The sequence below is a fragment of the Eptatretus burgeri genome, chromosome 9 (genome assembly GCF_056783735.1).
Source record: "Eptatretus burgeri isolate ZD-2024b chromosome 9, Ebu_testis_v1, whole genome shotgun sequence".
NCBI lineage: Eukaryota > Metazoa > Chordata > Myxini > Myxiniformes > Myxinidae > Eptatretus > Eptatretus burgeri.
This window is the reverse complement of record NC_140969.1, coordinates 13681991-13706300: the sequence shown is the minus strand read 5'-3', so window position 1 is coordinate 13706300 and position 24310 is coordinate 13681991. Positions and strand designations below refer to the sequence as shown.

General features: G+C 45.6%; 1 protein-coding gene and 1 non-coding gene across 2 annotated transcripts in view; one reads left to right on the top strand and one right to left on the bottom strand.

Annotated features, from left to right (window-relative positions):
- LOC147019555 (uncharacterized) overlaps positions 1 to 24310 on the bottom strand; it is a 438487-nt gene that overhangs the window by 13406 nt on the left and 400771 nt on the right. The gene's annotated exons all lie outside the window — the stretch shown is intronic.
- TRNAW-CCA (transfer RNA tryptophan (anticodon CCA)) lies at positions 22795 to 22866 on the top strand. The gene has a single exon. It is a non-coding gene; the product is annotated as a tRNA-Trp (tRNA).

Here is a 24310-nt window from a genome sequence, read left to right as displayed (position 1 = left end):
ACGTTACTCATAGGTTCAAAGCACGTTACTCATAGGTTCAAAGCACGTTACTCATAGGTTCAAAGCACGTTACTCATAGGTTCAAAGCACGTTACTCATAGGTTAGAAATAAGTTTCGGGTACGCTAAACATTACCTCGATGTGTTTCGACTTGTGAGTAACTTACAAGTAACGTGTGTCGACGTGTGTCAACGATCTCGTAACGTGCCTACAACTTATGGCCAACATATGCCAGCGTATGCGGAACGTGAGTCATACGTCGAAAAATTTTCAACCTGCTGAAAATTTGTCGACGTACTCGGCGTACTACGACGTATACCAGCGTGCTTCAGCATGCTCTTAACGTATACAAAACTTACCCAAAACGTATTCGACGTGTGCCAGCAATTTAGACAAATTTTTCATACGTCGGCATACGCTGGCTAAAACGGCAAGGTGTGACAGCGGCTTGAATCGTCGAGCGGCAGCCTTTTAATAGGCTACGCCACGTGATCGTCGGCGATACGCTGCCGCGCGCTATGCATACGTTCGACTATCGTTGGGCATACGTTGTGAACGCCGACAACACGCTAAGCACTTGTTGGTATAAGTTATCTATAACTTATTGAAACGTTCTGTGTACGTTACTCATACATTATGCATATGTCCAACTCGTTATGAATACGCCAAGAAACTGAAAAAAACATCAATAGTTCAGGGTACGCCAATGTTTTACATACATTTTGATACCTTGCCATACGCTGGCTAAAACGTCAAGGTGTGACAGGGCCTTTACATTCGATGCTGCAATTTCCGGTTACTTCGGCCTGGATTCGGGATCAGCGATCAAATAATGTAAATCACGATTAAAAATAATTTTTTGATGATGCGGGAGATATCTTTATTAAAATCAGTGGAGGAAATATAAACCATGTCTGATATTTGGGTCTTTCATGTCTCCGACGATGCCTTTATCTCCCGAGACGCATCATTCTCCATGACAAAAACCGGAAGCAAAAGGGTCATAGCCGACGACACGGATTCCAAATTGCCAGGGTATTGTGTTGTTGTTTCCTATTCTCTCATGTGCACGCGTTGAGTATGAAGCTCACTACATTCGCGATTATGAGTATTATGATATTAAAAATTGGTGTTCCTTTTTAATGATCATCTCGAGTGTTACTCTGAATATTGTTATTTTAAGTACTAGCAAACACAACTCGTCGCTTTGCTGATGGGAATAGTAAGGGAGGGCAGAGAAAGAGGGAGGAAGAGAGAGAGAGAGAGAGAGATGAGGGAGGGGGGGAAAGAAAAGGGAGGGGAGGAATAAATGTGGAGAGGGAGAGAGAGAGAGGAGGGACAGGTGGGGGAAAGGAGGGAGGGGAGAGATAAAGGAGGGAGGAGATGGAGGAGAGGAGAGGGGGAGGACAGGAAGGGTGGAGGAGTGAGGAGGGGGAAAACAGGGGTGGGGGAGTGAGGAGGGGTGAGGAAAGGGGGTGTTAGGAAGGTGGGAGGAGAGAGAGGAAGGGGAGCGAGGTGGGTAGAGTGATGCCTCACCAAACGTCGATAAACAATCTGGGAGGGCAGGGGCTGGTGGGAGCGAGGAGGATGCGGGAAGGGGGAAGTGGGGAGAGGATTTGAGAGGAGGTAAGCATGAAGGGAGAGGGTTTTTGACTTGCGTTTGGTAGTGGGACTTGCGGAGAAGAGGGGGATAGTGTAGGATTGAATGAAATGGAGTACGTTAAAACAGCACATAAGTACAGCATGCGGAGACTGCCCGGAGATGTCCATGGGAGAGGGGAGGGAGTTTGGGAGGAGGTAAGTGTGAGGGGAGGGTGAGGGAAAGCAGCGTGAAGGGATGGGAAGGCAGCATAAGGGGAAGAGAATGTTGCGTGAGGAGAAGAGAAGGTGGCGTGAGGGGTGTGGAATGGAAGGCAGCGTGAGGGGAGGGGAAAGGAAGGGTGATAAAATGTGTCCAAACAGCAACAATTTGTTTTTAACCGCCGGGTTCTAATAATACCGGCGTGAGCGTTTAAAACCCACAATATATGCCTGGCAAAGGCCTGCCTGCATGCATCCATACATGCGTGCTTGCACATGCAGCGACCTTTGCACCCCTTGAGTCAGCTCATTCCGAATCTGATTTGTCCATGCTACACTCTGGGAAAGCCATTTTAAATTCAAACCTAACCCATCAGTCCTTTATAGTTCCCTTAATAGAGGGGGGGTAGAGGGGTTGGAGAGAGAGGGGGAGAGGGGTGGGAGAGAGGTAGAGGAGTGGGAGAGATAGGGGTGGTAGAGAGAATGAGAGGGGTGCGAGAGAGATAGAGGGGTGGGAGATGTGGTGTAGCCTGCGGGCATGCAGGGCGGGGCATGATGATGATGCATGATGGGCATGATGATGGGAGGAGGGGTCGGCGTGGTCATCGGGTCTGCAAGGGATATAAGGTGTGCGCGCCGCCTGAGGCGTGGTAGTAATGCTGGAGTCGCCCGGTTCGTGAGTGTGCTGGATACGCAATAAAGGAGAGCCACGGGCAGAGTACGCTCGCGCTCACGCTTGTGCACCACAGCCCGGCTCGACTGTTCCTCCGCATCGTGTCTGCCTGCTAAGCATCTTCTATTCAGTACAGCACAGTTGGCTGACGAGGATCTTCGGATCGGCGTGTGCAGGGCGGCAAGTAACCCGTGCGGTTCCAAGCTACGGAGCCAAGGGTCTCGCCAGCACGAGCATGGCAGAAGGTCGGGGCACGGCGCACGGACGCGTACCCGTGTTCGGGGGAGATGAGTTCGAGTTGTTTTCTGAACAGTTAGGTTGCTACTTTCGCGCGAATGATGTAGAGGATGAAGAGAAACGCAAGGCGATCTTGCTCGCCTCGCTATCAACGGAGCACTACCGGCTGCTGAGTGATTTGGTGGCTCCAAATAGGCCCAGTGATGACGGGCTATCGTTTCAGGACATCGTGGCGAAAATGAAGACCCACTTGGCGCCAGAGAAGTCGTTACATCACGCGCGGTTCCAGTTTGATCACCTCGCTAAGGGTGGCGAGGAGCGCGTTGCAGACTTCGTAGCACGGGTGAAGCATTCGGCTGTGCCGTGCAAGTTCACGACAGAAGAGCGTCCGGCACGGCTCAGAGATCGTTTTATTTCTGGTCTGCGAGACGCAAAGATGGTAGCAGCCATCCTGCGGTTGACCGACATCACATTCGACTCGGCGGTCGGGACTGCTTCGTCTGTCGAGCAGACACTCACGGATGTCCGCACCATTGCTGGCCAGGACATAATGAGTGGCTCCAGCTGGGGCATGTCAGCTAATCCCGAGGTCCACGCGGTGACCGCACAGGTGCCGCAGGTCGCGCAGCCCGGAGTCCGCGCGATGGCTCAAGTTCCGCAAGTCGCACGCGCACCTGGCGGTGCGGAACGAGGGCGCGCACCGCAGCACGGTCGCACCGGGAGCGAAGGGGCTTTCCAGGGGTGCTGGGGGTGTGGGGGTCCGCACCTGCGACAAATGTGCCCGTATATGAACACCGTGTGTTTGCATTGTCACAAGGTGGGACATTTGAAGCGTGTGTGTCGGATGGCGGGGGCCTCCGTTGGGGTCTTGGATGACGAGGTGCGGGAGGACCCCAGTGACCTGGAGATCGGCCTGCAACCGGGGCCTGACGATGCCGGCGAGCCGGAGCAGGAGATGCAACCACAGTTGAGTCTGTTCTCCGTTGGTTCGGAGATGACGACGCCTTTCACGGTGGAGGTCGAAGTGAATGGCGAACCGACCGTGTTTTGCGTGGATACCAGGGCTGCGGTGTCGGTCATGGGTGAGCAGGCGGCTCGTGGTCTTCGCGGTATTCGCCTGGTCAAGACGGCCTTGTCGCTGTACACGTACACCGGTGAGGCGATTGCACCGCTTGCGAGGGCCGACGTCTCAGTGCGCTACCGAGGTCGACGCGCCCGGCTCTCGGTGTTTGTTGTACGAGGGGAGGGGCCCGCCCTTTTGGGTCGGGACTGGTTGGCGCACCTCGGACTGGATCTCCGGTTCGTACCTCCAGATGTGCCAGTGCTCTCTTCGAGGCCTTCGTCGAGTACCGAGGGCGAGGCTCTGGCGGCGGGGGCCGCATCGATGCAACGGGAGCGGCCGTTCGTTGCTGCCTGCGGTGGTGATGTGCGGTTCGGGAGCGGCGAGAGCCGTATCAGCTCTCGCGATGAGTTCCCGCGTTTCGGCAGCGTTCGTGAGGCAATGCGCGCCGGTGTTGTTCGGGCAGCTGCGACAGGTTGCGGTGAGCCCGTGGCGTTAAAGGGAGTCGCGAGTCACAACATCGAGTCAACAACCAAGAAACGGACTCGTGATGTGGGTTGTGGGTTGTTGTTCATGGCATATGTGTTTTTCCTTGCTCTAGTGATGCAGTTTAACGTTGTTGAAATAAATGCCAGCAGTTCCCATGTGAGAGCGGGTTTGGCGGAGATCAATCAATGGGATTTGTATTATGATCAATGTGATGTGGGGACTTTGGGAGCGGTGGTGGCGAATAAAAAGGTTGGGTTGGCCTTCCATTGTCCCGGGCCGCAGGTAGTTGCTTTGTCATGTGCTGGGATTTTATCAAAAGAACGCGCTGTATGGAAAAATGAGTTTGCAATGCTTCGAAGGATGTTCGTAGTGATTTATAACGAGCCTATGATTGAAGTGTGGTTTAAATGGAATTGCTACCGTCTTGCTGCCGTGTGGGTCTCGGAGATCGACTCGGAACCAAGACTGGTGCGCTGGTCGGCGTTACCCCCACCTCTGGTTGCGAGCGCAGCTCTCTGTGTTCGCTCAAGGCCGTTTAGACGGGCGTTGGCGTCTCAACTGATTGTGGTGCGTGGGTTGTCTTGGAGCATTAAGTGCGTACAGCCAGCGGCGCTGTTCAGCGCCCCCAGCCAAGGTCGATCAAGGCTGGCGCTGGCGCCACGGCTTCCAGACAGCGGGCTTCCGGCCTCGGAATGTTTATCTACGTCGGGTCTGCCTGGGGGGAGTGGGCCGGAGGCGTTTGATGGTGCCGGGGGAGGTTGGCTCGAGAGATCGCCACGGCCTCGGCGAGGGCCATGTCAGCATGAGCCGCCTGGGGGCGTTTCCGCTGTGTAGGGCTGCTGTGCTTTTCGCCTTGCTGCTTCATATCGGTAACGCGGCCAGAGTTTGGGAGGTGCTGTGTCTTCGGAATCTGGCCGTGGCAGCTCCATTAACTCGCTTTCACGCATTATACGATGTGGTGTGCTGTTATACTTCGCTGTTTTCATTTTATTTTCATGATTATTATACCGAAGTCCTTCGTGTTGTTTATGCTTATTATGATGGTGATCATTTCATAATCATAGTTTTAGGAGGGAGGAGTGTGGTGTAGCCTGCGGGCATGCAGGGCGGGGCATGATGATGATGCATGATGGGCATGATGATGGGAGGAGGGGTCGGCGTGGTCATCGGGTCTGCAAGGGATATAAGGTGTGCGCGCCGCCTGAGGCGTGGTAGTAATGCTGGAGTCGCCCGGTTCGTGAGTGTGCTGGATACGCAATAAAGGAGAGCCACGGGCAGAGTACGCTCGCGCTCGCGCTTGTGCACCACAGCCCGGCTCGACTGTTCCTCCGCATCGTGTCTGCCTGCTAAGCATCTTCTATTCAGTACAGCACAGGAGAGAGGGGTAGAGGGGTGGGAGAGAGAACGAGAGGGGTGGGAGAGAGAGGTAGAGGGGTGGGAGAGAGATAGGGTGTAGAGAGAATGAGAGGGGTGGGAGAGAGGGGTAGAGGGGTGGGAGAGAGAACGAGAGGGGTGGGAGAGAGAGAAAGAGAGGGGTTGGAGAGAGAGAAAGAGAGGGGTGGGAGAGAGAAAGAGAGGGGTGGGAGAGAGAAAGAGAGGGGTGGGAGAGATAGATAGGGGTCAAGGGGTGGGAAAGAGAGGTAGAAGGGTGGAAGAGAGAACGAGAGGGGTGGGAGAGAGAGAGAAAGAGAGGGGTGGAGAGAGAGAAAGAGAGGGGTGGGAGAGAGAAAGAGAGGGGTGGGAGAGAGAAAGAGGGGTGGGAGAGAGGAAGAGAGGGGTGGAAGAGAGAACGAGAGAGGTGGGAGAGAGAACGAGAGGGGTGGGCGAGAGAAGGAGAGGGGTGGACGAGAGAACGAGAGGGGTGGGAGAGAGAATGAGAGCGAGAGGGGTGGGAGAGAGAGAACGAGAGGGGTGGGCGAGAGAAGGAGAGGGGTGGACGAGAGAACGAGAGGGGTGGGAGAGAGAGAACGAGAGGGGTGGGAGAGAGAGAACGAGAGGGGTGGGAGAGAGAATGAGAGCGAGAAGGATGGGAGAGAGAGAACGAGAGGGGTGGCAGAGAGAAAGAGAGGGGTGGGAGAGAGAAGGAGAGGGGTGCGAGAGAGAGAATGAGAGCAAGAGGAGTGGAAGAGGGGTGAGAGAGGGGGGGGGAAGGGGGGAGAGTGATTTGGAGGAGAGAGTAAGGAGGGGGAGAGGGGGGATTCAGACAGGTGAAACACTGGGATGACATTTTCTAACTGGATCAGGATTCAAACGTAGGCTAGACAGCTTAAAGCATACCTTTTGGCTATCCTGCCATGACATGGCTATTCATTGCTTTGTAACAACTGAAAATATTTTTTACTCATTGTTATCATCTAATTTATTTTACTTCCTAACTCCGGACATGTTCTCATGGAGAACCGCACCAAGTTATCGCCATGGAAACTTGAAGAGATCGAAGCTTGAAGAGCGCTCCAAGCAAGCACTTAAACGAAATATTTGGAGAAAGTTTTAAAAACGAAACGTTTGATTACCTCTGCCACCGAAAGTGGATGGAGGTTGTTTACACCCCTGTCTGTCCATCTGTTTGGTTGTTCGTTCACAAAATATCTCAAAAAGTTGTGGACAAATTTGGACGAAATTTGTTGGAGAGCTTGGATATGTTAGGTCAGGTCACGTATGGGAGCATGCGGTGGAGCAGCGAGTCACTGCGTCCACTTTCTGCCGGTATTCCAGAGGTCTCCGTTTGGCCATCCCCCAGGCAGATGCCTGGCCCATCCCCATCTCCTTGAGATGCTGATCAACCTGCTGCAACCACGAGTCATGTGGTCAGCCCCTTGGCCTCCTCCACTCACAAGGTTCCCTCACTGAGAGAATCTGATGAGCAGGATCAGAGTCAGGAAAACGAGCCAAATGACCATACAGCCGCAGCTGACACTCACGGACTATGCAGGTAACAAATCTCATTTGAGTCTCAGCAAAAGCTCGTTGGACACAAAGTCCGACGAGCAATAGCCAATGATTCTCCAAATAGATCTGGTACCAAAATAATTAAGTCTCCATCTCAGATCTCTGGTCATGGTCCAAATCTCATATCCGTAGAGCAAGACTGGAAGTACCAAGGACCTGAAGACTCGGATTTTTGTCCTCCTGCATAGGTACCGACAGCGGCACACCTCATGTTCCAGTGAATACAGGACTCCCCAGGCTCGACCCAGACGTCCATTGACCTCTGGCTTACAGCCAGCAGAGACATGAGTATCACTGCCAAAGTAAGAGAATCTCTCCCCGACCTAAACATCCTCACTACAAACAGGTACAGACAAGATAGCAGCATCCAAGATGTCATTGAAAGCCTGGAGCTTAGTTTTGACCCAGGAAACCCATAATCCCAGTGGCTCCGACTCTTCATTCAGCACCTCAAGGGCCCCCTAAAAGGATATGCAGAGTCTCCACAAAGATGACTGCATCGTCTGCAAAATCAAGGTCAGAGATCTTGACATTCCCAAACAATGCAAAGACCTTGCCTGGCACTGAGAGCAGCGTCACCCCTCGGTAGTTGTTGCAGTCCTGGCAATCACCCTTCCATTTATCGAGAGGGACAACAAGGCCCCTCTTCCAGTCAGTTGGGATGATGCCTGTGTTCCAGGCAGAGCTTTGAACCGCATGCAATGACACGAGCACAGCATTTCCACCAGCTTTGAGAAGTTCAGCATGGATGCTACAGATCACAGGAGCTTTACCGAATTTCAAATGGTTCACCGCGGTCTGTCTTTTCCACAAAGGAAGGTGGATCACAGTTGCCGAAATGATTTGATTTTGGTGACGATCCAAATCTGGATTTGGATCCGAGAATTTTTCAAGTGATTCGTCACCAGTGAGAGATTGGCCAAAAACGACATATAGCGGGATATCTCAAAAAGTTGTGGACGGATTCGGACGAAACTTGGTGGATGAGTTGGTTTAGTTTCAAGAACAAGCCGATTAAATTTTAATTCATGTCCAAATCCAAATCCAGGCTATCTGTGGGATACAAAACGTAAACAACAAAAAGAGCAATCAGAGATTGCAGAACTTTGCCAGGACTTTTTTTGTGTGGTTTTTGTGTAGTTTTGTTTGGTGTATTTTGTGTGGTGTTTGTGTACCGGTGTGTTACGTAATTAATAAGAGACATAATTAGAACTGCCACTTTATAACTGCTGGCAGTGATGACCGGGTACCAAGACCTCCCGCTTTGATGCAACCCTGCTTTGAACGGACAATTGACCCTGACCCATGACGTTTATTATTATTCAGTTGAATTCCGAATGGGATTAAAAGAAATTCAATTCAGAGCCTGGTGTTGGCCTCGTGGTTAGGGTGGTGGCTTGGGATCCTCAGGCTCCTGAGTTGGAGCCCCGCTGGCCACTGAATTAACATCAGGGGGGTTGACTCAGCCTGTCATCCTTCCGAAGGTCGGCGAAATGAGCACCAGTATACTGGTAATTATCCCTGAGTGTCGAAGGCGACTAAAGGGTTGGCGTCAGGAAGGGCATCCGGCCGTAAAAACATTGCCATAAGAAAAGGGTACCATGATTGGAGCCCGAAAAAAGCTGACCCCTGCTCAGGGATAAAAGGCTTTAAAATGGTGTGATGATGATGATTGAAAGAAATTCAATTCAAATGTAATGAAAGACCAAATTAAACAGGTACAGTCCTGCATTGGAGTAATCAGAAGGAATCTGAACAAGCAAAAAGCATATATGACGTCATCAGGAGGAACCTGGATAGGGTTCACATTTCAGCTGCCCCTCCTCTACCCTCAAAGACATCCAGGCAAAAACAAGTGAGCCTTATTAAAAAAAAGAAAAGAAAAAAGAAACCAGATCAAAAACATGCATCCGATTCGGTTGAAAGTCGAAAATTTTCAGATTTATATTGATGATTTTAGAAGTTTGACCTTGAGTTGAGCATTGACCTTTTGTCCTCAAAATAGTTTGTTTCCCAATTCCGTGATGGACGATGCAAATCCAGTTCAACTTTCAAGTTAATAGGATGTAAATTGATGATTTTTCAGTTGGAAATTGCTGATTTTAGAAGTTTGACCTTGAGTTGACCTTTGACCTTTTGATCTCAAAAATAGTTGGTTTCCCAATTCAGCAATGCACTACGCAATTCTTGTATAATTTTCAAGTCAACCGGTTAAAAATCGATGCTTTTCAGATAAAAATTGATTTTAGGAGTTTGACATTGAGTTGATCTTTGACCTTTTGATCTCAACAATAGTTGGCTTCCCAATTCAGTGACGCAATATGCAAATCTTGTTCAAATTTCAAGTCAGTCAGATGAAAAATGACGATTTTAGAAATTTGACCTCAAGGTGACCTTTGACCTCAAAATCAATAGGCTTCTCAGTTGAGACCTGTAGTTTTGTGAGACCTGTAAATGAAATTTCGTGAAGATCGTTTTTAAATTGTGACCTGTAGGTGATTGATAAACAAACAGACAAACAGACCCAAATGCAATACCCTCTCCTCCGGCGAGGTTAATAAACTAATCAGCCTGGCCGAGGTTTGCGCTCCACTGAGTGCCCTTCCATGTTTTTTAAATGTATCTATGTCGAAGTGATAGGTCATATAATGAAAGAATATCGTACAAAAAGGGGAAACATCGTGTAAAATAAAATTGCACATTTTAGCAGGTGAGCCACCCAAGGAACCGCACGACAACACGAGACCAAACAAAGGTAAGTTGGGCCTGAACTTTGTTCAAGTTGATCAATATATTCAGTGATAGTGCAAGTACTTTTGCCATGAATGGCCATGGCTTGGAAACGAACAAGCAGCTTGAAGAGTGCTCGCCAAGTGGCTTAAGCACTCAAGCAAGCACTCCAACAAAATGATTGTTAAGGAACGGCTGGCTTGGCAAACGATTAGCGATCGGCAATCTGTCATATCAACAACATGCACCCGGAATGTCAAGAAATGGCTGAATTGGACAAATGAGCACTTTTTATAGCATTTGTAAGTGCTGCCGAGGTCAGTAAAGAAGTTTAAATTTTGAAATTTGGCAAAGATCAAGAGATTTTTGAGGTTAAGGTATGTGTGGAAATGAAATAAAGCCATGAACGCTGGCGTCTCTGGGTGTTTATAAGCATTGCAATGTATCCAGCGATTTGTAAGTATGATGATGAGACATTAGATATGAGGGAGGAAAGTGAAAATATAAACTATTGTTAAGAAACCATTGAGGCCTGTTCCAAATTAAGGCATTATTAAGCAAGCCAAAAAAAAAGGGGGGAACAAGTCTGAAGACGACAATGTATGGTTCACGAGCGGTATTTGACGATGTCGATTGTTTCAGAAGTCAAGGATGAGTCAATGTGATAATTTTTGACCAAGTTATAAAAATGATCAACATGATGTGGTACGAGTGACAGGTTATTAGCTGCAAAATGTCGAGAACCCGGTTTCGTTCAACAACTTTCAAAATTTGACCTTTGCATAACCTTTAAAGGTCACAAAACAATGTTGTGGACATTAAAATAAGGAAACAGGATACGTGCTATCGCTTATTGGAGTTAGTTCGTCGAAGAAGGTCTAAAACCCAGTTCGATTCCCACAAATTTGAAAATTTGACCTTTGTGGCCTTTAAAGATCAAAGCCCAAGGATTATGACCTTTGGTGCAAATCTTCCTCTGGAACATTCCAGGAACAATATAACATCATATAGGCTATATGGCATTTCGCACTCCTCAGATTATCCGTACTTTGATGAAATCAGCGTAAAAACAAACTTGAAGGGGGCGCCACGGACAAGGTGTTCGAGATAGAGCAAAATGGTTTCAAGACTTTACGTGGGGAATGACCTCAAGATTATGCATCAAAAATATTGTCATCCAAGCTCTCAAAGTTTGGGCAGTTGTATGATTTTTATGTCAAAATTCGCAATTTTCGAAGTTTTTGACCTTGTGACCTTGACCTTGGGACGAAAATGAAAAATCGGACAACGACAAGTTTTAGATAATTCATTTTGCTATTCAAATACCGAAGAACCCACTCCATTCAGTCAATTTCCAAGGAGAAGATAGATTTTTAATACGACTACCCCCTAAAAATGGCTATTTTTTGGGCGTGGCTCCGCCCACAATGGGCATAGCATGCCCTCATGCAGGAAAACACAACTAGACATTGATATCGAACACATAACCAAGTTTCATCAAAATCGGATCAAAGTGCAAGGAGTTATGCTCTGGACAGACAGACAGACAGACAGACAGACAGACAAGCCAGGAGGCGGACATGGGTAGTCAGCTGTTGCGAGGCAACGGAGGGTCCATAGCAACGGTTCTTTCTCACACATAACTAGGACATACCATGAACCTACCATACCAGTTTCATGTATATCTGTCTCATAGTCTCTGAGATATAACGAACTTCGTTTTTTTATTGTTTTCGACCAGGGTTCATTCAAAGTCTATCTTCTCCGATAATTTTCATAGGATCCGGCTGGAAATTTTTGTCAAGGAGGCTGAATGTGTTGCCCACAAACACACATAGTTTTATTTTTAAATTTCGATATTTGTATTTTTTTAGATTTTTTTTGAAAATTTCAAAGGCCCGTTGCTAGGCAACCGAGGGGTCCATAGCAACGGTTCTCAAACACGCACAACTTGGTCATGATGTGAACCTACCACCAGAGTTTCATCAAAATCGGCCTACGATTAACGGAGTACTGGCCTGGACAGACAAACAGACAGACAGACAGACAGACATAATGACGGAAAACCTGACAATAAGGGTAGATAGTCGACTACCCAACAGACAGACATAACGAATATAGTGGTCACTCTGGCTGGCGCTTGTGAACCAATTAAGACCCTAGCGAGGGACAGCAAGGTGACCAAGGAGAATGCCTTGATAAATGATAATTAAATAAGGCATTAATTATCTTCAAAAGAAGTGTTTGCATTTACCGAAACACCCAATTTTCATTCATGCACTACCTTGGAGTTCCCTCAGTATGCATGCAAAGTTTGGGGCTGCTAGGTTTCATGGTTTTGGAAATGTGGAGGAGATGGACGGACTAACTGACTGACTGACGGACGGACACTGACATTTATTAATATAGATAGGTATACCTTTTTAGGGTTGCCAGGATGGCATTGAGGAATGCACACTCACCTCTAAGCTGTCGAGGCTGGGTTCGAATCTCGATTCTCGACCCAGCTTTGAACAGTCATCCCAGTGTTTCATCAGCCATCATATCTCATCCCAAACTCTAATTGGCTTGATTCATCAATGTGTGTGCTGTTCCGAGAACGGACATTAAACAAGGAATCCTGTCTGCCGGCATTAGTTGGTGGATGTTAAAGATCCCATGGTGTCCTTTGTGAGGAGTAGGTGAGCTATTGATGGCACCATGGCCAAATTTCAAATTCTTTGCCTGACTACTGCTGGGAAGGCAATGGCAAACCATCCAGTATAACCCTTGTCAATAAACTGCTTCAGCAGCACCAATGCTCTGTAACAGAGTAAGGTACATCAAATCAGTGATACCATTTTAATGATGAGCTGCAGTATAAACACGAGCAAATACCACCCAACGCTTCGCTGACGGGAACACTAGAATGGGGGGAAAAAAGAGGGGGGTTGATGGAGAGGGGTGGAGGGAGAGTGAGGAGATAGAGGGGGAAAGAGAGAGGAGGGAGGGGGGGAGCGAGGAGGGAGGGAGAGTGAGGCGGGGGGGGGGTGAGGGAAGACAGTGTGAAGTGAGAGGAAGGGAAGGGAGACGTGTATTGGAGCATTAATTATGATTCATTATGTCTCATTAAAATGATTTTGCAGAGAATAACAGTGAAGATGGAAACAAAACAATGTCTGAAATCCATTTTCTATCGGTCATACTACAAATACCACCCAGAGACAAACACCGGCTGGACATGTCCGTAGACAAACTCCCGTCCAGACATAAACACCGCCCGGACACAAACTCCCGTCTGGGCATAGACACTGCCAGGACATGTCCAGAGACAAACTCCCATCCTGACACGTCCAGACACGTCCGGAGACAAACTGCAGTCCAGACATAAACACCGCCTGGATACGTTCTAAGACAAACACCGCCCGGACATAAATACCACTCAAACGCGCCGGAGCCAAGCTGTCCGGAGACAAACATCACCCGGACGTGTCCGGAGACAAACTCCCGTCCAGACAAAAACACTGCCCGGACACGTCCGGAGACAAACTCCAGTCAGGAAATAAACACTGCACGGACGCATCTGGAGACAAACTCCTGTCAGGACATAAACACCGCCTGGACGCGTCCGGAGACAAACTCCAGTCAGGAAATAAACACTGCACGGATGCGTCCGGAGACAAACTCCCGTCAGGACATAAACACCGCCTGGACGCGTTCGTAGACAAACTCAGGTCAGGACATAAACACCGCCTGGACGTGTCCGGAGACAAACTCAGGTCAGGACATAAACACCGCCCGGACACGTCCGGAGACAAACTCCCATTCAGACAAAAACACTGCCCGGACACGTTCAGAGACAAACACCGCTCGGCCACGTCTGGATACAAACTCCCATCCGGACACGTCCAGATACAAACTCCCATCCGGACACGTACGGAGACAAACTCCGCTCGGACATAACCACCGTCCAGATAGGTCCAGAGTGAGACAGAGAGACAGAGAGAGAAAGGGAGGGAGAGAGGGAGGGAGGGAGAGAGGGAGAGAGGGAGAGAGGTAGCATAAAAAAAAAACAGCACAGAGAAAGGTGAGGGGTGGAGGTGGGGTTTGTTAAGATAATGATATGTTATGCTTAGTGACTGAACACATACACAAAAACAAACTCATGTCAGAACAGCTGTACACACAATGACACAACAGAGTTTATAATGTAATCCATTGCCACATCTGCAAAATCTTTGATGTACCAGTTCCAGAAAATTTGTGGGAACAGGAACCAAAAGTAATCACTGAAAAATTGGAAGTACCAACCGCTCACGTAAGACCTAATGATCCCATCGAGAGTGAACATCGAAAACAAAGCGTTGCGGCCAGATGTCATACTTCGGTACAAATAAAAGAGAAGAAGGCATGACTGATTGAGGTGTTAATACGAGTGATTTTTGACTAAACGATGCAGAAATCAAGAAAATGACCAAACACTAAACCTCAAGAATGAAGTGAGAAGATCCTGGAGGTTGAAGAATGTTAAAGTTGTACCAGTGATAGCTGGACCTACAGGAATGATGACAAAGAACCTCACAGAGAAATTAAAAACTATCTCTGGGAATATTATTACAAACAAACTACAAATGGAAGCTGTCCAGGGCTCAGCGACGATCCTGCAGAGAGTCCTCGACACAAAACTTTGAGAACAGAAAACTTCACAGCTTGGTCCATGAGCCATGACCCCTTACTGAAATGAAGATGGATGCTTTGAGCCCATCCTGGTAGGATTCCATTCCACATTCTGAAACCCGCATATGTTGATACACACGCAACACACACACACACACACACACACACACACACACACACACACACACACACACACACACACACACACACACACACACACACACACACACACACACACACACACACACACACACACACACACACACACACACACACACACACACACACACTGCCTTTTATTAGTATAGACGAGTATAAAAATCTGTCAAAAATGACGGGTTGAAATCATTTTAACCAAATTTTTCAGAGACTGGAAGATATGATATTTCGTAGCAAGAAGCGTTATTTAAAAACACTACATGTACAAATGTGACCCTATTTTCTTTATCTTCTGGGACGTTCAATTTTGATGGTACAGCCTCGTGAGCGTGCCAAAGTATGAAGCCTCGGCCTATGTCAGGTTTGCTTATATCTTCTCGATCTATTCGACATCCTACGGACATAAATGAACACTCGTTTTACCCTGCGCATGTTGCACATCACGTGCAGTGAATTTCACCTCCCCTCTGTGCCTTGTATTTATTGTTACTTTTTAAAATGCTTCTCTACACCGCGCTTTGAGGCCCGGTTGCAAGTCACCATCTACAATTCCAAGAGGAGAGACATAACTACTCTAATGAAAAATGTTTTTCAGGTTTTTGGGGTTTTTTTTAACCTGAAAAATAGACTGCAGTGAACACACAGTCGTGTTCAAAGATTGGCCTTGAAGACCTTTCTTAAATAATCCTTATAAAGGGGGACAGACAAATACACAAACACACAAACATCCAAACGCACACTGTGTTTTATATCAGTAGATAGTATACCTATAATGGGAGTACAATACAGCGCAAAACACGAAGGCTTCTATTCCCCAATTCAGGCCAAACACAGCAAGTTTTATTGGGCTACCAAGGCTTTAGTCGAGTGTACGAAGCAAAACCCCCAATTTCTTTTTTTAAGTATAAAGAAATGTTTGAGAAAACATTTGTGTAAATGGAAGATTTAGAATGGTAAGGATTCATCGCCGGCTTTAAAATAAACGTTAAAAGAAATACATTGATATTGCTGCGATACGACCTCGCACAACCGCGATAATTCCAGCTTTTCGCCACAAATTATGTTGTGCAAATTGAAATTTGTTGTCGGTGCCTTCAGAGCTGTCCAATTAGCCAAAAAAATACGGTGTAAAATTAGATGTCACAACCTTTTGAGAAGAACAAAGTGACAAAGAAAAACAGCACGTGCTTTTCACAGCCGATCATGCAGAAACCACGACGGCTAAGTCACGGATGGCGGCCTCCACTCAAATTACTGACAAATTTACAAAGTTGCTTTGGTTTCTTCATCATGCATTTCTTTTTTAACAGCATAAGGATGAATAAATATATACGACTTCATCCGCAAGGAACTTTGACAAAGAATGAGGCCATTGTGTCAGATATACTTGCATTCAGATAAAGCACATGTTTTTCTTCATTGGTTGTATTGTTCTTCATTTTCATTACCTCCACCACTGAAGATGGATGGAAGTTGTGTTTTGACCCTTGTTAGATTTCGTAAGTATATTGATGACTTCCGTCCTCTGTTTGTGTGTTTGTTTGCAGTTGTGTTTGTGTGTTTGTTTGTAGGCACGATAACTCAAGAACGGAAGAAGCGACCAATGTCAAATTACACCACGTGATTCAGGAGGGTGATGGCTCGCGCTGATTAGATTTTGGTCAAAATCGGTCAAAGGTCAAGGTCACGGTGAGGTCAAACATTCGATTTTTGATGGTTTGGTACAGATAACTCGAGAACGGAAAAAGCTACCAATGTCAAATTACACCACGTGATTCAGGAGGGTGATGGCTAGTGCTGATTAGATTTTGGTCAAAATCGGTCAAAGGTCAAAGTCACAGTGAGGTCAAACATCCAAAACATTCGATTTTTGATGGTTTGGTACAGAATCATCGTAGAAACTTCTGGTTTGCGTCGCCACCTTCTCGAGAGACAGCTTTTATAAGACAAGGTCAGAGGTCAAGTGAAGGATTTCGTAAGTACCAGTCTATGACTGCTTGTTTGTTTGTTAATTACGAAATCTAAAGATTTTGTAAGTATATTGATGACTTTCGTTTCTGTTTGTTTGTTTGTTACTGACGAAATCTAAAGATTTCGTAAGTATATTGATGCCTTCCGTTTCTGTTGGTTTGTTTGTTTGTTTGTTTGTAGGCACGATAACTCGAGAACGGAAGAAGCTACCAATGTCAAATTACACCACGTGATTCAGGACGGCGATGGCTAGTGCTGATTAGATTTTGGTCAAAATCGGTCAAAGGTCAAGGTCACAGTGAGGTCAAACATCCAAAACATGATAACTCGAGAACAGAAGAAGCTTCCAATGTCAAATTACACCACGTGATTCAGGAGGGTGGTGGCTAGCGCTGATTAGATTTTGGTCAAAATCGGTCAAAGGTCAAGGTCACAGTGAGGTCAAACATCCAAAACATTCGATTTTTGATGGTTTGGTACATAATCATCGCAGAAACTTCTGGTTTGCGTCGCTATCTTCTCTCGAGACAGCTTTTATTAGACAAGGTCAGAGGTCAAGTTGACGATTTCGTAAGTACCAGTCTATGACTGCTTGTTTGTTTGTTTGTAGGCGCGATAACTCGAGAACGGAAGAAGCTACCATTGTCAAATTAAACCACGTGATTCAGGAGGGTGATGGCGAGAGCTGATTCGATTTTGGTCAAAATCGGTCAAAGGTCAAGGTCACAGTGCGGTCAAATATTCGATTTTTGATGGTTTGGTGCAGATAACTCGAGAACGGAAGAAGCTACCAATGTCAATTTACACCAGGTGATTCAGGAGGGTGATGGCTTGAGCTGATGAGATTTTGATCAAAATCGGTCAAAGGTCAAGGTCACAGTGAGGTCAAACATCCAAAAATGATAACTCGAGAACGGAAGAAGCTACCAATGTCAAATTATAACACGTGATTCAGGAGGGTGGTGGCTAGCGCTGATTAGATTTTGGTCAAAATCGGTCAAATGTCAACGTCACAGTGAGGTCAAACATCCAAAACATTCGATTTTTGATGGTTTGGTACAGAATCATCGGAGAAACTTCTGGTTTGAGTCGCTACCTTCTCTCGAGACAGCTTTTATTGGACAAGGTCAGAGGTCAAGTTGATTATTTCATAAGTACCAGTCTATGACTGCTTGTTTGTTTGTTTGTAGGCACGATAACTCGAGAACGGAAGAAGCTGCCAATGTCAAATTACACCACGTGATTGAGGAGGGTGATGGCTAGTGCTGATTAGATTTTGGTCAAAATCGGTCAAAGTTCAAGGTCACGGTGAGGTCAAATATTCGATTTTTGATGGTTTGGTACAGATAACTCGAGAACGGAAGAAGCTTCCAATGTCAAATTAAACCACGTGATTCAGGAGGGTGATGGCTAGCGCAGATTAAATTTTGGTCAAAATCGGTCAAAGGTCAAGGTCACAGTGAGGTCAAACATCCAAAACATTCGATTTTTGATGGTTTGGTACAGAATCATCGTAGAAACTTATGGTTTGCGTCGCTACCTTCTCTTGAGACAGCTTTTATTAGACAAGGTCAGAGGTCAAGTTGACTATTTCGTAAGTACCAGTCTATGACTGCTTCTTTGTTTGTTACTTATGAAATCTAAAGATTTCATAAGTATATTGATGACTTCCGTTTCTGTTTGTTTGTTTGTTTGTTTGTTTGTTTGTAGGCACGATAACTTGAGAACGGAAGAAGCTACCATTGTCAAATTACACCACGTGATTCAGGAGGGTGATGGCAAGTGCTGCTTAGATTTTGGTCGAAATCGGTCAAAGGTCAAGGTCACGGTGAGGTCAAATATTCGATTTTTGAAGGTTTGGTACAGATAACTCGAGAACAGAAGAAGCTGCCAATGTCAAATTACACCACGTGATTCAGGAGGGTGATGGCTCGTGCTGATTAGATTTTGGTCAAAATCGGTCAAGGTCAAGGTCACAGTGAGGTCAAACATCCAAAAAATGATAACTTGAGAAAGGAAGAAGCTACCAATGTCAAATTACACCACGTGATTCAGGAGGGTGGTGGCTAGCGCTCATTAGATTTTGGTCAAAATCGGTCAAAGGTCAAGGTCACACTGAGGTCAAACATCCAAAACATTCGATTTTTGATGGTTTGGTGCAGAATCATCATAGAAACTTCTGGTTTGAGTTGCTACCTTCTCGAGAGACAGCTTTTATTAGACAAGGTCAGAGGTCAAGTTGACTATTTCGTAAGTACCAGTCGATGACTGCTTGTTTGCTATCTTGCCAAAACGAAGTTTTTGCAAGTAAAGATATGTTAGTCAGCTTGTATGTTTTTTTTGTTGTTGTTTGTCTGTAATCACGTATAAAAAAATTCTGCAGAGCACAGTTATTATTGGAAAATATTTGTAACTTCGCATATTAGAGGCCTATAGAGGTCCCTTTCAGCGCACAAAATTTTGAAGGTCAAGGTCAAAGGTCAAGGTCACTTTGTGGCAAATCAGGGGAGTCGACGAAACCCTTATTTTTTGAGTAATTTTGATCGGATCGTCTTCAAACTTAATGGGAATACAGTTCAGCTGATTAATTTTTGGTGGCGATTGGACTTGACCTTCATGGTTAACGCCTCAGGTCAAACATATTTGACCCCAAGGTCAAATTTTCAAGTTTTAGGAACCATATCGTGTCGTACCTCAAATTGAACACCTCGATGATTGCTTTCTAGATATGTCAAGCTTGAGACATTATGACATCATTTGGTGACATTATGAGGCAAACGGATATTTTTCATGGTTACTCTGTTGAACCATTCTCATCGGAATCTCTCGTAGGCAGATATTCCTCAAGGAGTCGCTCCTGGTGGATAGCAGCTCTGTTCACCTCAGTGTGACCTTAAAGAAGTCACACGTGGTCATCTTTTGGCAAGATACGGGTCACCCTGCGGGTGACATTGGTTTATTTGTTTGTTTGTTTGTATGTTTGTGAACAGTATTACGGAAAAACTCCTCGACGGATTTCGACGAAACTTGGTGGGGGGGGGGGTTAGGTATGGTCCAAGGATCATGCCATTAAATTTTGGACTCCCCCCCCCAAAAAAAATTGTTAGAGAAGAAAAAGTTTTTTGCATTTCTCCATGTTTTTAGTGATTTCCAATCCCCTCCCCCAAAAAATTATCCCACCCCAAAAATAGAGAATTCGTTTTTTTCCATCTCCACATATTTTAAGTGATTTCCAACCCCCCCCAAAAAAAATTGTTAAAGATTTTTTTTTTTTGCATTTCTACATGTTTTGAGTGATTTCCAACCTCCCCCAAAAAAATTGTTACCCCCCCTAAAAAATAGAGATTTTTTTGTATTTCTACATGTTTTAAGTGATTTCCAACCCTCCCAAAAATTGTTACCCCCCCACCCCCCAAAAAGAATTTTTTTTTGTATTTCTACATGTTTTAAGTGATTTCCAACCCTCCCAAAAAATTGTTACCCCCACCCCCAAAAAAAGAATTTTTTTTTGTATTTCTACATGTTTTAAGTGATTTCCAACCCTCCCAAAAAATTGTTCCCCCCCCCCCAAAAAAAAATTTTTTTTTTGCATTTCTACATGTTTTAAGTGATTTCCAACCCCCCCCCCCAAAAAAAAATGTTGGAGAAAAGAACGATAACTCTGTCAGCACTGTTGACATCATATTTAATGAAGAAGATATAAGGTTTACTTGAGTGACCCAGCAGTATTGGCGGCGGAGGTTTTGCACTCTCCCGAGTGCTCCCCCTCTAGTTTAATCTGTATAAAGCAAGTTTTACTGAGTGATTTGGACTAATATTCAACGATTTATTTGCAGAAACGAGATCCTGGGTAATGTGCGAAAATTAACTATGCCTCAGACCCAGGGAGCACAAGACCTTTACGATTTTCAGAGGATGAATTGCTGGACAATCGGAAGGTGGAGTTAGCCAGAGTCAGATAATCAGGTGATTGTGCAATTCACCAGCGAAGGCAAGGAATCCACAGCTTCCCATTCTGGTCGATCTGGGCCCTCAGAAAGGTGTTTTGGAGCTGTCAAGTGATCCATTGAGAAAACTCCCCGTTTCAAGACAGCAGATGTTGCAGATGAGTTCCAAATTAGCTCAAGAACTGTCGTGCAGTAACTTCATCAAATGGACTACTATGGGAGAGCAGCTCAGAGAAAATGTCTTCTTCGACCAGTCAACGTTCAAAGAACGAAGTGGGCTGATGATGTGGCCAACAGACCCTTGGAGTTTTGGAAAACTGTCATTTTTTTCAGATGAGTCCCAATTTGCTCAGTTTTCTGACAGTGGACATGTGTGGATCTGGAGACTTCCCAGTCAAGAGTTCTCTTTTAACCGATTGCAGCCAACTGTCAAACACAGTGGTTTTCAGTGATGGCGTGTGGAGCAATCTGGAGTACTGGTCGGTCAGAGCTTGTGAAGTGGGTGGGCAACAGTAACTCCACGAAACACACTTCTATCCTTGAGGAAGGACTTCTCCCTGTCTTCTCCACTGGTCAGATAGTCAAAAACAACACTGTCCATGGAAGATGGAGCTCCTTGCCACACTGCAAAAAGACCAAAGAATGGCAGGACAGAAATGGGATCAAGTGACTTCCATGGCCCAGTCAGTCTCCTGACGTGAATCCCATTGAACACCTCTGGGCTAAATTGGATCGAGCTGTGCAGAAAATGTCCAGGAAACCAACATCATTGGCAGAATTGCTAAACCTTTTGCATGAGGCCTGGGTGGAAATCCCAGAAGAGAAAATTTCTGAACTCGTTAGTTCTTTGCTTGAAAGAGTAAAAGCGTTGAAATCTGCAAATGGCAATTCCACTAAACACCAGAGCATCTATTGAAATGGATCAAATGTTCTTCAAATGTTCAAGAAATAAATTCGGAAAAAATCATGATGTCGATTCACTTCTGTCATGTCTCTCGATCGCAAGATATTTCAAATATGTGTTGGGCCCAATATGTTCTCATGGATAAGGCATTATGTGGTGGAGGCATGCACTCTGCCGAGTGCCCTTCCAGTTTCTTTTGTAATTAGAATGCCGTGAGAGAGCAGAGAAGTCCGTATTGAGTTGTTTTCTTCACCTTATCATGGCGTGCGTTTAAAACATGGGAATTTTCACTGATTATTTGTTGTGCATTCAAAAAATATTTGAATGGTCTACAGGAATGCACAGTATCTTCAAGGTCTTTGGGTGTTTTGGGTCCTGGAAACCTTTGGGACGTTTGTGTGCTCAGGGATTTTTTTTGGACTTTTGGGTCCTCAAGGACTTTTGAGATTTTTGGGTCTTCCAGGACTTCAGGGTCTTAAGGGGTCTTAATGGTCTTAAAAGGTTTTCAAAGTTGGAAGTGGTCTCAACAGTACAAAGGGTCAAAAGGGACATTCCAAAAGTGCGTAATTAATGAATAGATGTACATAATTAAGAGACAAAAAGTCGACCCCACACACACACACACACACACACACACACACACACACACACACACACACACACACACACACACACACACACACACACACACACACACACACACACACACACACACACACACACACACACACACACACACACACACACACACACACACACACCTCATCTAATGATAGTAGATTTACAGTGACGACCTTCACAGTATCATTGTGTGTGAAATCCTTCTCTCTTGCCTCTCCATCAAGCGAGCTTTCGTGTTCTCTCACTGTCATGGTGGAATGAGTTGGCATCAATTAATTTTTTTTATTTTAAACCAGACTCGATGCTGTAACGGTTGGAGTGTCCACTCTGAGTCTGGGAAATCAGCGGTTTGAACATCGGCTGAGTCATCCCAAAGACTCCAAAACACTCCCACTCCAAAATATTCAAACTCCAACACACTCAAACAATGAAAACACACCAACTCGTGCAAATTACAAAACATCACCACACCACGAGAATTGGGACCTCACAAAGGGGGTCCGAACAGCAGGTATCATCACTGTCCTCATTCGTCTGTTGAACCCAAGAAACTTGACTGAAGTATGGAGAATTTATTATTGGGTTCACTTGTAGATAAGATCTCGTGGCACAATGGTAGCGCGTCTGACTCCAGATCAGAAGGTTGTGTGTTCAAATCACGTCGAGATCATTTCCTTTTTAAACCAACGGGTCGTTTGGGTTTTGGCTCCTTCGGGGAAAAAGAGAGACACCGTCATCTTTGAAATCTCATCATCACTTCCACCACAGAAGGTGAAGGAGGTTGTGTTTTCACCCCTTTGTGTGTGTTTGTCTGTTTGTGTGAAGGATATCTAAAAGGTTTGGGATGGATTCGGATGAAACTTTGTGGACAGGTTCAGAATATGACAAGGACTAACTGGTCCGATTTCGGTGAAGATCCGGAACCAGAATGTGATATTTTTTTCAGTGATTCTTCACCATTGAGAGATTGGGGTACAAATGATATACAGCACAATATCTCAGAAAGTTGTGGACGAATTCGGACGAAACTTGGTGGACAGGTTCGTGTGTCGCAAGGAAGAAATTATTCGATTTTGATGAATATCCGAATCCGAATCTGGATACGATAATTATTTAATTGTTAAAATGATCCTTCACGATTGAGGGATAGGGTCAAAAACAATAAAGTCCTGCACAGATACATGACAAAAGTAAATAGACACCTTTAATCTATTCATTAACCTCCGCCATCTTCGAAGATGGACGGAGATTACTGTTTTCAACCCTTTCTGTTTGTTACTTCGAAATCTAAAGATTTCGTTAGTATATTGATGACTTCCGTTTCTGTTTGTTTGTTTGTTTATTTTTAGGCACGATAACTCGAGAACGGAAGAAGCTCCCAAGGTCAAATTACACCAATTAATTCAGGAGGGTGGTGGCTAGTGCTGATTAGATTTTGGTCAAAATCAGTCAAAGGTTAAGGTCACAGTGAGGTCAAACATCCAAAACACTCGATTTTTGATGGTTTGGTGCAGAATCATCGTAGAAACTTCTGGTTTGCGTCGCTACCTTCTCGAGAGACAGCTTTTATTGGACAAGGTCAGAGGTCAAGTTGACGATTTCATAAGTACCAGTCTATGACTGCTTGTTTGTTTGTTTGTTTGTAGGCACGATAACTCGAGAACGGAAGAAGCTGCCAATGTCAAATTACACCACGTGATTCATGAGGGTGGTGGCTAGTGCTGATTAGATTTTGGTCAAAATCAGTCAAAGGTTAAGGTCACAGTGAGGTCAAACATCCAAAACACTCGATTTTTGATGGTTTGGTGCAGAATCATCGTAGAAACTTCTGGTTTGCGTCGCTACCTCCTCGAGAGACAGCTTTTATTGGACAAGGTCAGAGGTCAAGTTGACGATTTCATAAGTACCAGTCTATGACTGCTTGTTTGTTTGTTTGTCGGCACGATAACTCGAGAACGGAAGAAGCTGCCAATGTCAAATTACACCACGTGATTCAGGAGGGTGATGACTAGTGCTGATTAGATTTTGGTCAAAATCGGTCAAAGGTCAAGGTCACGGTGAGGTCAAATATTCGATTTTTGATGGTTTGGTACAGATAACTCGAGAAGGGAAGA